At 37.6% G+C, this 13,011-nt stretch overlaps 1 long non-coding RNA gene across 8 annotated transcripts; it reads right to left on the reverse strand.

Annotated features, from left to right (window-relative positions):
• Positions 1–377: 377 nt before the first annotated feature.
• LOC110840168 (uncharacterized) lies at positions 378–11,243 on the reverse strand. Of its 8 annotated transcripts, none has more exons than XR_015536049.1 (6): positions 10,998–11,239; positions 7,225–10,885; positions 5,426–5,564; positions 4,087–4,367; positions 3,669–3,828; positions 378–3,008 (listed from the first exon to the last, which is right to left on the reverse strand). It is a non-coding gene; the product is annotated as an uncharacterized LOC110840168 (long non-coding RNA). The 8 variants fall into 8 exon arrangements; XR_015536045.1 differs by having other exon boundaries at positions 7,225–7,421; positions 10,170–11,239; XR_015536051.1 differs by having other exon boundaries at positions 378–987; positions 2,898–3,008; positions 7,225–11,216.
• Positions 11,244–13,011: the final 1,768 nt, after the last annotated feature.

The raw sequence follows: 13,011 nt of genomic DNA on the forward strand, positions 1-13,011 counted from the left end.
CCAAAGAAATTATGAGCTTCTGGAGATCCAACTTACATTTAGTAGTTCAGAATATAATAAAAGAGTTTGTAGAAACTGAGAAAAATTTTGAAATGGGTTACACGACTTGCCAGATCAAGAACTGCCATTGAGAGGTCAAGAATAATCTGAGTTGCCCCTTGACAGAAGTAATTGTATAGAATCTTTCGAACTGCTAGAACATTATGATCCTCTGCTGAATGAGCACTGTTTCCAAAGGCCATTCAAAAGGATTTGTTAAAAGCCCTCCATGAAGTGAGCTAGGTGACATCTCAAGACAAATTCAAGAACCACCTACGATTGGCTGAAACTTCTGACCTTCATTTTGTCATGAGGTACATTCATGATAGTAACAGGTCTTATTGCTAGAATCCTTTATTTCTGTGTTCACAAATTCTTACATTTTGGTTCATACATTACAGACAGAAGGTCTGGGTATAGATTTTATTCACAAAATAAGAGAAATTCAAAGTCACATGCAAAATGAACATGACACACTGTTCTTAATTTTCTGACAAAAACCAGGGAAATGAAGAAGGCAAATCCTGACATAAGAAATTCTGGAGAAGAAAAGTACAGAAAACTTTTCTACAAAATTATTGATAACCAAATCAGTAATCTATCAGCTTATTTCTGAAGTACAGAAACATGAATTTTGCTGTTACTACATAAGTGACAAATTCTACATACACAAGTTTATGGCTGCCTTTCCTGAACAGCATACACAAAAACTGCCCGTGTATTTTTTGATTTTGCATTGCTGAAAAACAAACTGTCCTTTATGTCTCTGGTTACTTATCTCATTGTGCAAAACAGAGTAGTTTCTTCGCAACAGTATGGCCATATTTTTTGAACAACATTACAAACTAGTTGATTCAGTATCCACCATTCCAACTGCAACACCATAGATCCAATGAAGTTTTTCAGCTCATAAAAGAGGTAAGGTGACAAGACATTGGTCATCTCGCTCTGTAATCAATATAAAAGCCTTATTTGTAGACCTGATGAAGAATCCTGTTTCTATGATCACGTCATTTGAAAAAATCATGGCAGTGCAAACCGCAGCAGAGTTGCATTCTGACTCTTAACATGCACTTTCCTTAGGCCGTAGGCATATGTTTCAAATCCTGGAGTGTGACTGGCAGCCTGTAGCATGGAATTTAAATCCTACATTCTTGTGCAGTAGAGGTTCATGCCTGAAATATATAGGAGTGTCCAGAAAACATTCTAGGATTATTAAAGCTTACAAAAACAGCAGATTCTTATCAATGTTTTTCAAACATAACCTCTCTTTTATTCAACTCCCCACACAATTTAAAGACATTCTTTCTGAATTGATACCTTGTCACTTACAAATCATCACTGATAAATTTGGGCTGTTATTACCACCATTGTTACACTATATTCACATTCACATTTGCAAGTAAATCTATATTCTGTGTTATGCAGACCCAACCATGTTTTCCCACACTCTATTGACAGCTCTTAAAATAACAAGTTCAGATACTACTGAATCAGCACTAGTCAATACCCACAATATATCTCTCTTTTATATTCTAAAACCAATTCAATTAGTGAATTGAATAAGGCAGAAATTTAGCACAAAAAGCCTCATACATAATATACAGTTAGGTTAGAAAATTTCTAACAAACCAACCAATCAACCAAAAATAATTTAAGCTCATTTCTATTCTTATATAAATGCCCTTGATTCTACTTTTGCAATTAAACTTTAATCACCCACCAAGTAACATCAAATAAGGACACAAGAGTAATGTGAATACTTAGTAAACCACTTCAGTATTAACTGTGTTTCTAAAGCACTTGCCAAGGTTATGTATTACAGGCTAAGCTATCAAATGAAGACTAATCAAAAATTTCGGCCAGAACAGTTTGGTTTCAAGGGATAGCCACTGAAAATTTTGACCAAAAATGTATTCACCAGTTTCAAATTATTGCTACAGCAAACAGCTAGTATCTCCAAAAGCAGCAATAACAACCTGTTGCTTGTAGTGTTTATGGGTTGAGTTTTCTTTGAGGTAAAGACTAAATATTTAAAAATTAAGCTCTAGCATCGCAGGTTTAACGAAATTGGGTGGTAGCTTATAGATTGGTTTTATATGGCTCAGGATAGAGGGAGATGGCATGGTCTTGTGAACATGGTAAATAACCTTTGGGTTCCATAAGAGGTGGAGAATTTCTTGACTATCAGAGTGATTACCATTTTCTCAAGAACTCTGCTCTGTGATGTTAGCTTATTAGTAGAAAACAATGTTGGTTACTGTACATGACCCAGGTCTCAAAAGCAGCATGAGTAGCCAATCTTAGGTTGTACTTCCTATCATATCAGTTTCATTTATATGTAAATATTTTTCAAGTTTCTCATTCAATGGTGTACTACTTTTTCTGGGTTGAGAAAGCTGGAAATTTATATTGCAACACATTGACTATTCTAAGCTTTGTAACCTTTGCCCTTTTTCTAGGCTTGGGTATAAGGAATGAAAGTAAAAAAAAGTAAAACATGTTAGTAATTTAAGAAATTAAAACTTTAAATTTAAACATATAAATTCATTGATTTGTATTAGATGTAAATAGAACGCAGGTAAAGAGAAATATTGTTCCTTTAATGAGTATTTCTATTGATAAAAACTGCCTTTAGCACAACAACAGCCAGATGCTTCGTAAGAGCCCACACTTCTTACATAGGGTAATCAGAATGGTTTGCTTGGTCAGAGCACAACTTACAGGACCCTGATATATGAGTATTGGACAATGTTGAAATGATGATAGGAGGGATAATTCAACAAACTTATATCAAACCCTGGTTGTCTAGCCTGCAGGCAGTCACTGTACTGACTGAGGAACAAAGCAACTCTAACCAAGGGTCCTCTGATTTTCTCAGCATGACACGGATATTGTAATTTTCTATTGCTCCTGGGCATTCTTCCTCAAGGGGTTTGCTGTCTTCAGAGCCAAGGTCAGCATCCAACCTGTAACACACCGCAACACACAAATATAAACAAAGCAGACATAATGCGGATTGGTAGAACATACCACGATTAGCAGTTTCTATTTATAAGATACATTTATCACACCATGAATTTAAACAGTGGCAATAATATAACCATTAAATTAAATTAAATCCGTGGCGTAACAGCCCTCTGAGGGCCAAAGCCGATTAGCTTGACTGCTGGCCTCACGTTCACATGCCTAACCAGAGGTGAACGATCATCCAACCAGATACAGGGTGACATGTGGTCAGCACGACGAACCCCGAGCCATTGCTAGCTTTCCTGACCGGATTACGCTACTTATTGTAGCTCCCCAATTTCCTCACGATGCTGGGTTGGCACCAATCCCATACACTGGTCGAAAGCTCACGAGAAAATTTATTCTCCCCCGAGACTCGAACCAGCGCGCATTCCGTCCGAAGCATGATGCCTCAGACCGCGCGGCTACGACGCGCGATAATATAACCATACGATTAGTATATCTGTGTCTTTATTCATTTGAATCAACACAAACTTCATGGAGCAGAGCTCTCCAGCTCAGTCCATCACAGAATTTGTTACCTTTTATTGAACTCTGATATGCTGACAACAGACCAATACTGAACCCTATCCTGAGTTAACCGAATAAAGACTACATACCTCAGATCTTAATTCAAGAACATCAATGTGGGATGTAGAGATTTTCTTGGATGTTACACCACGCTGTGTTTACCCTCACGATGGTGGCATTAAGCTCCTATGAAAAGTATGTCAACTTCTACCAGACTACACGGCACAACATCTGACCCACAGCAAGAACCTGAAATCTCATCATTTTTAATCTTATCCTGCCATATACACACACGAGGAATAAGTTTAGTATAATTACAATTTTGTTTAACTTAGCGTAATGGTATCGAAACATCCGGCTGTTTGATCACAAATGATTACTCAACATGCGCAAGTACATTTTGTGTTGACACACAATAAATACAATACGACACACTTACGCAGAACAAAATGCTTCAACACAAACTTCTTTACACAGCATTAAACTGTTTCCAGTCATTAAACCCACCTCATCCTTTACTATCTCCAGATACGCAGCTCAACATAACATTAAATCTACTGGGTGTCCTATATTCTCATCATAGATAATATCAGAAGCCTGAAAGAAAGGCCTGGAAAAAGTTTTTGTCAGACACAAGCAGCACTTCTGCGTACTTGGTGTCCTCTTCAACAGATTTCTTGTCATTAAAATCTGCTTGCATAGAATCTGAGGGCCAACTTCCAAATTGAATTCTCTTCTTTGGCTGTACTCAGATTTTTATGGACCTGACCATGCACTTTCCCAGTCTACTGGAAAAAAAAATCAGGATATTTATTTGTAATTTTTATTAAACCAATGACTGTTCTTGAAATTTCACTCTCATTGTCACCATAATCATCATAAATTAACCCTTTAAATGCAATGTTCGTCTAAATAGTATTTAAGAATTCAGTCCACACCAGGAAGAAAAATAGCCTTGTAAAGCAGTACAATTACTCTGTTTATGTATATCCACCCCTTTATTTATTTAGTCAACTGTAAAAAGTTTTACCACTTACCATTTTTAATCTCAAAATTGATGGCTATACAACTTTGAAGCATAAGTTATCTTAACAATTCAATATGCATTTCTAAATTTGCAGAATGAACCTTCAAACAGCATTCAAGGTTAACTTCCAAGTTCTTTTTTCAAGAATTGCAATTCTGATGGCTTCACTTTGAACACACACTCAATTTTCTTATTTAAAATTTCAATACGAAATAAATTTGAAGGGATCATTTTTGTTTTTCGTACAGAAACCTACTATCAGAGAAAGACACCTCTATGTGTCAAAGTCCAGAGAACCACATAAAGTAAGCCTACTTACTTCCCCATTAAATGCTGAAATATCATAATCCGCATTTAAGAAATATTATGCGAATTTAAAGCAACTTTCTGTAGTATAAGGGTAAAACTCGAAATATTACCGATTCATCGATCTCATTGGAGCAAATTCGCGTTAACGAAACATACGTAATTGCAGAGATGACTGTATTTATAATTTTTATTCAAAATCAGCGATGTAATAATTACTATTTAGCATAAAAATCAGTACGAGATACATTGTGAAACGTTATAAATAATAGTAAAATATATTTCTTTCACTTTTTGATTTTCTCGTTTAAAAATAGGCGTTATTCTGAATCGACGCAAATCAAGGGCTACCTGTATTTTGCAATTATGTTGATTAACTTATGAAGGCTTTGTGTCTAGAACAAAACCACATAAATCCATATTAATTTTAAATTTAAGTTAATGAAATTCTGCTATTCATTTCAACATTGCATAAAACCATATTCTTATATCTAAGTTATAAACAACCCTTACTTCCGTGCCATGCCACAGAAAGTCCTGATTTGATGATGAGGTCAGTACAAAGGGAATTTACTTTCACTGTTACAACCTTTGCATTTCTGTCTGGAATTTCTTCACCAAAGTCCTTTTCATCCTCTGAATCAGAATATTCCTGTAATTAAAACTACACATGAAATTAAACTCTTCAGCATCTATACGTATCAAAGATTCTCAACACATTAATGGCCACAGTTCATTTCAAAATAATTCAAATGATAAAAGTCTTTACATTGATATGATAAACAGTCAATAAAATGGAGTATGTCTTGCCTCCTACCAGCTAGACAAAATAGTTAACAACATAAAAGGGGTAAAACCCCTAAAGAAAGAGATCAGCAATGAGATCCATTCGTAGGTTTTAATTCTAGACTGTGAAAAGCAAGAAGTTCTAATGTTTCCAATATTGGAAAAATTTTGGTAACAAAATAGTGTGAGCTTGCAATGGTTTTGATTTATAACGTCTACCAGGTAAATAACAGCCTTTCATAAATAAAATTGTTTTTAATACAAAGTCTTCCTCAGAACTGACAGAACTGTGATTATTTAATTATTACAATGTTACTGGCAATATTTCTGATTCTGCATTGGAGGAATAATTCAATTAAATTTCCTTGATGAATTTCTTGAACAATGTTTCGAAAGTACCGAGTCAAATCGTGCAGAAAACAAATGTTTATAAGAATGAATACATTCATACGGTTTGTTATATTTGATTTATTTGCCGCCGTTGGCTGAGTTCGTTTATTCCCTGTATATTTATTTCTCATGTATTCTAGGTTGGGTTTGTACACTTTACACAAACTGTACCACGCCAAAGCTTTCAGAGCACATTTCAAAAATGTGTCTGCATTTAATAACTTTGAATGTAGAATTCGAATATAGTTTTTCCTAAGTGTTCTACAGAAGAGAGAATTGATATTTTAACCTGTACCAATGTATACGCGTACGAAATCCACGGCGAACAACATGATTAACAGATATCAGTCTTCTGGGTTGTTGCGCTGTGTAGTCTGGTCGATGTTAACCAACGTTTCAGAGGTCATACTACCTCCGTCATCAGGGCGATGAATATTATTCATATTATATACCAGACTACACAGCGCAACCCAGAAGACGGATATCTTCGTACTCACCGCTGTGAGAACCTCAAATCTTACAACATGATTAACGTCAGTACATCATCGGTTTGACCAACATACTTGTTACGAAAATGACTGGTTCTAAATAAACATGCGTTCCAGTGTTACTTTCATGTTTCAACATGATAATCTGAAGCCACTTCATAACAAATGCATTTTCAAGTGTTCCTTATGCTTTCGCAGAAGCTAGAAACTCTTTCTGGGCCGTCCACACCAGAGTCTCTACAAACAATGGGTAATTTGAAAAGTTGGACTGCGTTCCCACAACATGCGGATTTTCGTTCGATTCAGAAAACAACTTTTAATAAATATTTTTGTAATTTGCATCACTTTGCCTTAAGTAAACATGCAACACAATTCACTGTGTGAAATATGGCATGTACATATAGAATTGCTAGTGATTTCGATTTTTAGAAGAGCGTCACATTTCCATAGCAAACACGCAGCTTCCTCAAATAAATGCTCGCTTAAATATACAAGTATACAAGAAACTGAGTTCACAAATCATAACTGTAGCAAATAGTGACGTCATGACTAACAAGGCGAGGGAAATGGCAAAAAGACAATCCACTACAGAGTCTGACGGCAGCCTTAAATCCTAAATACATTCTATGGAAAATGCCCATTACACACACCATAACATCCAAAATGTGCTAAAATGCTGTGTGTTCCCATGGCCTGACATCCAGGAAAAGCACGATGCCATGATGACATATGAGAGAGCAGAGGTACAGCTCCATTGTTTCTTGACCTCAGCATTGGGAGGAATCAAGTGCTCAGCTTCATGCTCCAGCTACTTTATATCTCTGGAAAGAGGCACCCACCACCCACTGGAAAGGAGGCTGAGTGAGCCCCTGAGCCAATCTGGATGTGGGCACTAAGAGAAAAACCCTTTGCCCCAGCTGGGAATCAAATCCTGGCCATCCAACTCTTCGTCAATCATTATACTGAGCCCTTATTATGCGTATTAAATTAAGGATGAGGTGAACAGGACAACAGGAAACAAGAAACTGCAAGACATGTGAATAATAAACTCATGAGTGAGGAGAATGAAGACAGAGACATCACAGAAATAGGTTGTGAATATGTCAGATGCACTGAATTTGTTCAGGAAAGTGCACAGTGCTTACACTGAACTGTTGTATTCCATAAAACCTGAAAATGTACTGACCAGCCAACCACTGAAGGAAGTCAGTCTGACACTAGAAATGCTGAGACATTACAGTTCACACAGGTATCAGGAAAGGAATTGTACCATTACAAAACACATTAATAATTCCAATAAAAAAATTATTATGTAACATAATTACATGATACATTATATAATGAAGACTTCATACATCTTAAAACATGAAAAAGTTGTACAGTAAAACCCCTCTAGTTGGACACCCCTATATCCTGGACACCCCTTTATATTGGACACTTTTAATTGGAACCGGCGAATATCCTATAATTTTACATGTCCACAATACCCTATATCTTGGACACCCCTTTATCCTGGAACTTGAACACCTCTTTTGTTGTAAGTTGGACAGGTTCATGCACTTAACTTCGATGCTTTTCAGGGAAAGTTTTTCAGTTACACATTTTGTTATTTTGAATTTCTGATTGATGAATGCCTCATCTCTGGAGGATTATCTTATGCACACTGAACCCATCATTGGAATGCATTGCAAGTGTTTAACCATTCTTTTGCTGAACCCTTAACTGGACTACAGTATCGCAGAAGACACAGTTTTAACTCCATCAGTACTGAGCTTGCATTTGAGTTCAGACTGTGTTAACAGAAATGGAATTTTTGTTTTTGCGATGGGGAAGCGAAAATTAGTGGAATTAACTTTAGAAAATGTTATTGAGGCTGGGGTGTAATGTGCAATGCATGGGAGTGGGCTTCAAAAGATTATTATTAATACTATTGTCATTAATTCTTAATTTAAGTAATCCTACAGCAGTTAGTGTATGTAAGTAAATAGACTATATTGTCATTAGACCACAATCGATATTTCTCTTTCCCTCTATCTTGGACACCTCTGTAAGTTGGACACATTTTTGTGGAACCACAAGTGTCCAACATAGAGAGGTTTTACTGTATAAAGATATGAACATAAAGTGGCAACGAAAGAGAAAAGTCCTTCCATGAGAACAAAATTGTTTTGTACTTAATTATTTCAAAATTTCTCTTATTCAAGAGCTCACAATGTCCAGTCAGCATTTAAGCATCAACCTGTCTCAAGCAGGGAGGCTAAATTTTTTCTCTGCTGTTTCAACAAGAATGGTGAGATTGCTAAACAGCCACTCCTTGCGCACACTCTTACATGTGTGGCACAAATAAAAATCTTCTTGTACTCTAAGGTACCTGTTTTCACAATGCACTGACAACTTCGACCTATCACTCAGCACTGCTTCCAAAGTATTACTACAAATTCTTATTAGAATCTCAAAGTGTATGCCGCTGGCATAACCGTGTTGATTGTTGAAAAACTACTTGCTATAACAGAAGCATGCACTCAACGGAGTGGAACAAGCCCTTACGTGTGTGTGTATCTTGAAAATATCATGAACGACATAAACAAACGGTTTACAGCCAACAAACTGGCACTAAGTTCTTTCTCTCTCTCTCACTTTCCTTTTCTAAAAAGAAACTTTATAAACTTTGTTACTAAGCACAAGACATATTATAAGTTTTGATGAAAAATTAATCGCGGAAGTTTAAACAAACAATTTCCTTGGCTTAAGAGTTCACAATACCTCAGATTGGAAGAAACACATTGAGTATATTATTATTCCCAAATTAAGCTCTGCGTGCCTTGCCATCAGAACAGTCATACCACCCATCACAACAGATACTATAAAGCTAGTTTACTTTGCTTATTTTCACTCTGTGGTGTCTTATGGATTAATACTTTGGGGGAATTCAACAGACAGTAATAAGGTTTCTCACATGCAAAAGAAAATAATTAGAATAATGGAAGGTGTCAAAAGCACGGTTTATTATAGAAAATTGTCTCGTAAATTTAATATACTTCCACTTGTAAGTGAATTTATACTCTGCTTGCTATCATTTGTGGTTGAAAAATTGGAGAATCTTAAAAGAAATACAGATGTACAAAATTTAATTACAAGACGTAAACATGACCACTACGTGCCAAATGCTAACTTTACTAAATGTCAAAAAAGGAGAGTACTATACAAGTATCAAGTTATTTAGTGATCTTCCACCAACAATTAAAACTCTACAATTATGCTATAAAGGTATTCATTCAAGCCTGCATTGAAAGGTTACCTCTTCACTCACTCTTTCTAACCTGCAGATTATTTCACCTCTGCTGAAAATCCATAAGCTTTATGTTTATTAATTTGCAAACTCATTTTCCATACTTTTATTGCAGAATCTGAAGGTTATGTACATTGATATGTGAAAAACGTTCTTGTAATTGTGTCAAAAGTACAGAAGTTTATGTATATTGAATGAAGTCCTGAGGTTTATGTATATTGTATGAAATAACTTGTTCTCCATCCTTTGGTTTAGTCCTAAGAAGGATCTATGGAATGTAAATAAACTCTATTCTCTAACATACCTGAATACTGCACTTCCTTATCCAAGTCAAAAACGCTCCAGGTGCTTCGTTCTGTGTGGTTCTACACATCTCCAACTCCAAATAAGCTGCTTCCCCATCACGCACACAACTGATCTTCTGAAACACTGATATTCAGACAAATTGGTCTGCCATGTCTTCGTGTGACACCTTGATACCAGTCCACACACACACTACAGATACAGTTCACGAGAAAGTTGCCACTCAGCACATCCCCTCATCTCAAACTCCTCTTTGAGACAGACAAGGCACTCACACTAGATCTATAACCGTACACCTCCTCGCAAAGCAAGGTAATCGCACGAGGGCCAGAGGTCTTCTTTGTGGCATTGTGAGGCATGCTACGAACTCGCGATACTTGGTCACTAGGAATCAAAAGTGTGCAACTGTGGTGCGGTGGCCACATAACCAACATTACAACCTGTAACCCTAGCTGCTTACTTCTACCTTCTTCACTGCGATAAGCTCTTACACAAATTTAAATCAACAGTTACTGAATTTCCACATGCAAGTCACAAAACCTGAGGATGCCAACACGTGTCTGTGGGTCATCCCAACCGCATCGTCTGATCAATTGTGTCCATCATGCATAATGGTCATGTCAGCTCTCGGTGCAAAGTCTTGCCACCTCTGTAGTAATGATGGACTCGAAACTGCGTAACGGCTATAGTATCCCATATGCTTGCAGGAACGCCTACCTGAAACAAAACCAAATACCGAAATAAATATCCGCATTGTGGCACCAGTCGTAACTTTTACTACGAACTCACTCTACACCTCATTAATAATCAACTGGCCAACTAAGCCGACCTTCCGTGCAACCAAAATATTTCCCACTTTACGTCCTTCACACAGGGGAAAGATGACACACATCAATTCAAATAACATCAAATTAACTTCCACGCCATGTTAAAATATATATATATATATATATATATATATATATATATATATATATATATATATATATATATATATATATATATATATATATGACAGTGAATCTGCACTAGACTCGGAATGCAGCCCACGATCACGCCGACCGCAGAAATCGCCATTTTCCTCATACGCAGGGACGGCAACGTCTAAAAAAACAGCGAACACATCCCGTCACCGCTGAACTAGCGATATTCGATGATCGTTATATGCCCACCCTGACGAACCTCTCTGCCATCTAACGACAAAAGGGCTGAAGTAGATGTCCTACCTAGCACACTCCACTGCACTGCCGAACGAAATGCTGCCTGAAATACCACTCCACACATTGTAAAGTCATAAGCAGCAACGGGGTTGCTGGACAGTACTTCCGTGACCGCCTTTAGTGACATCTTAGCTCACTGTCTACATCTTGCCTATGGTCGACTATTTTTTTGTTCATTTGTTCATTAATTCGCCTGGTTTCCGCCATGGTCTCTCGCATCTGCTCATTCACTCTGGCAAACTTTTGCTCAACTTTCTCGTTTACAAGTTTAATTTCACGTCGGGTACCTTCTCTAAGACTCGCCATTTCTCTGGATAATCTGTCCGCAGTTGATTCTATACGATTTACAATACCCTCATTCGTATCTCCGTCCTCCTGCCTGATTCTCTCCCTCTCCTTTCTATCTCCTAGCAAAGCGTCCCAAATTGAAGCTCGCAAGTCTGCTTGTGATTTTTGCAATTTGTTATCATCGTTCTTTCCACTACGGCATTCTCTCCCCCGGCCAAAGATGCCATCGGTTCCCGGAGTGGGCCTTCTACGTCTGCCGAAACACGTGGTCCCTGCGGTTCCCCTGTTCCATACTACTTGCAGTGCAACCCATAAATACAGAATGCAGTGTTAAGACTTGCTAAAGCTGATGGTTCATGCACGAAGTGTCGTGAAAACTAAGAAGTCTTCCTCGAGTTCAGTGCGTAACAGTAGCCAAAGTCGCTTGTTGCTTTTCACTTTTAAACGATGAGGAACCAACTGACAAGTATGAAATCTTCATATCAACTGCTGGCATCGGAATAAAGGAACGTAAATTCTGTTTCTCGGAATTAAAATCGTAGATCCTGCTTTGATAAAAGCGCCGGAAAATCTTTTTGATGGATCCGAGACATGATTTATTTAGACTAGACACATTTGAAATTTCATTTGAAAACGACTATTTCGATAAAGAAGTTTTACTTGGCGCTAGTAGAACGTTTGGTATGAGTGAGGTTTTCCGAGCTTTTCCTCAGTTGTAAGGCAAATACAAGGGCACAATTCAAAAGGAGGACGGCCCGCCAACCCCAAATCATTAAGACCTTCAGCTGACGTGAGCGACTTATGGGTTCAAATTCCAGACAACTCTCCAACCAAAATCCTTTCCAAGAAGGACGAGTTGCCCTACGCGATAATTCTCATCAGCAGCAGCAACAGACCGTCAAGGCTTTCGCCACGACCAAACCCTCGTTTAAATCATGAGGCTCTTTTACCATTTCCAGCAAAGCGTTTCTTACGCAGGAATGGTGTTTTCTTAAGACAGACTCGGGTCTGTGACCTTAGATCCTGTAACTTCATCTCCAAAACGAAAGAATTTTGCCTTGGCGTCGCTCTCTTAACGCGGTTGCGTTCCTGTCAACAGAAACCATTCTTCTTGTCAGGAGTCGAACCAAGTGTCGAGGCCTCCGTTTCCGTAATCTCTTCGAAGCAGAGAAACTCTGATCCTGGCGCCATTGTTCTGTCTCGCTTAGTTTCGGAGTTGAAGAACACGCCCTTGAAGGAAATCGAACTCAGGATATTTTTCCCAGAGTTCCGACCTTCCTATGTTTCTCTCATTTGTCTTAATGAATAATCGCGCCGTGTTTCTTCTTCGCGAGC

This window comes from Zootermopsis nevadensis, unplaced genomic scaffold (assembly GCF_977971745.1).
Source record: "Zootermopsis nevadensis isolate Lab colony 2312 unplaced genomic scaffold, Znev_1.0 Znev_ptg000021l, whole genome shotgun sequence".
NCBI classification, from domain to species: Eukaryota; Metazoa; Arthropoda; class Insecta; order Blattodea; family Termopsidae; genus Zootermopsis; species Zootermopsis nevadensis.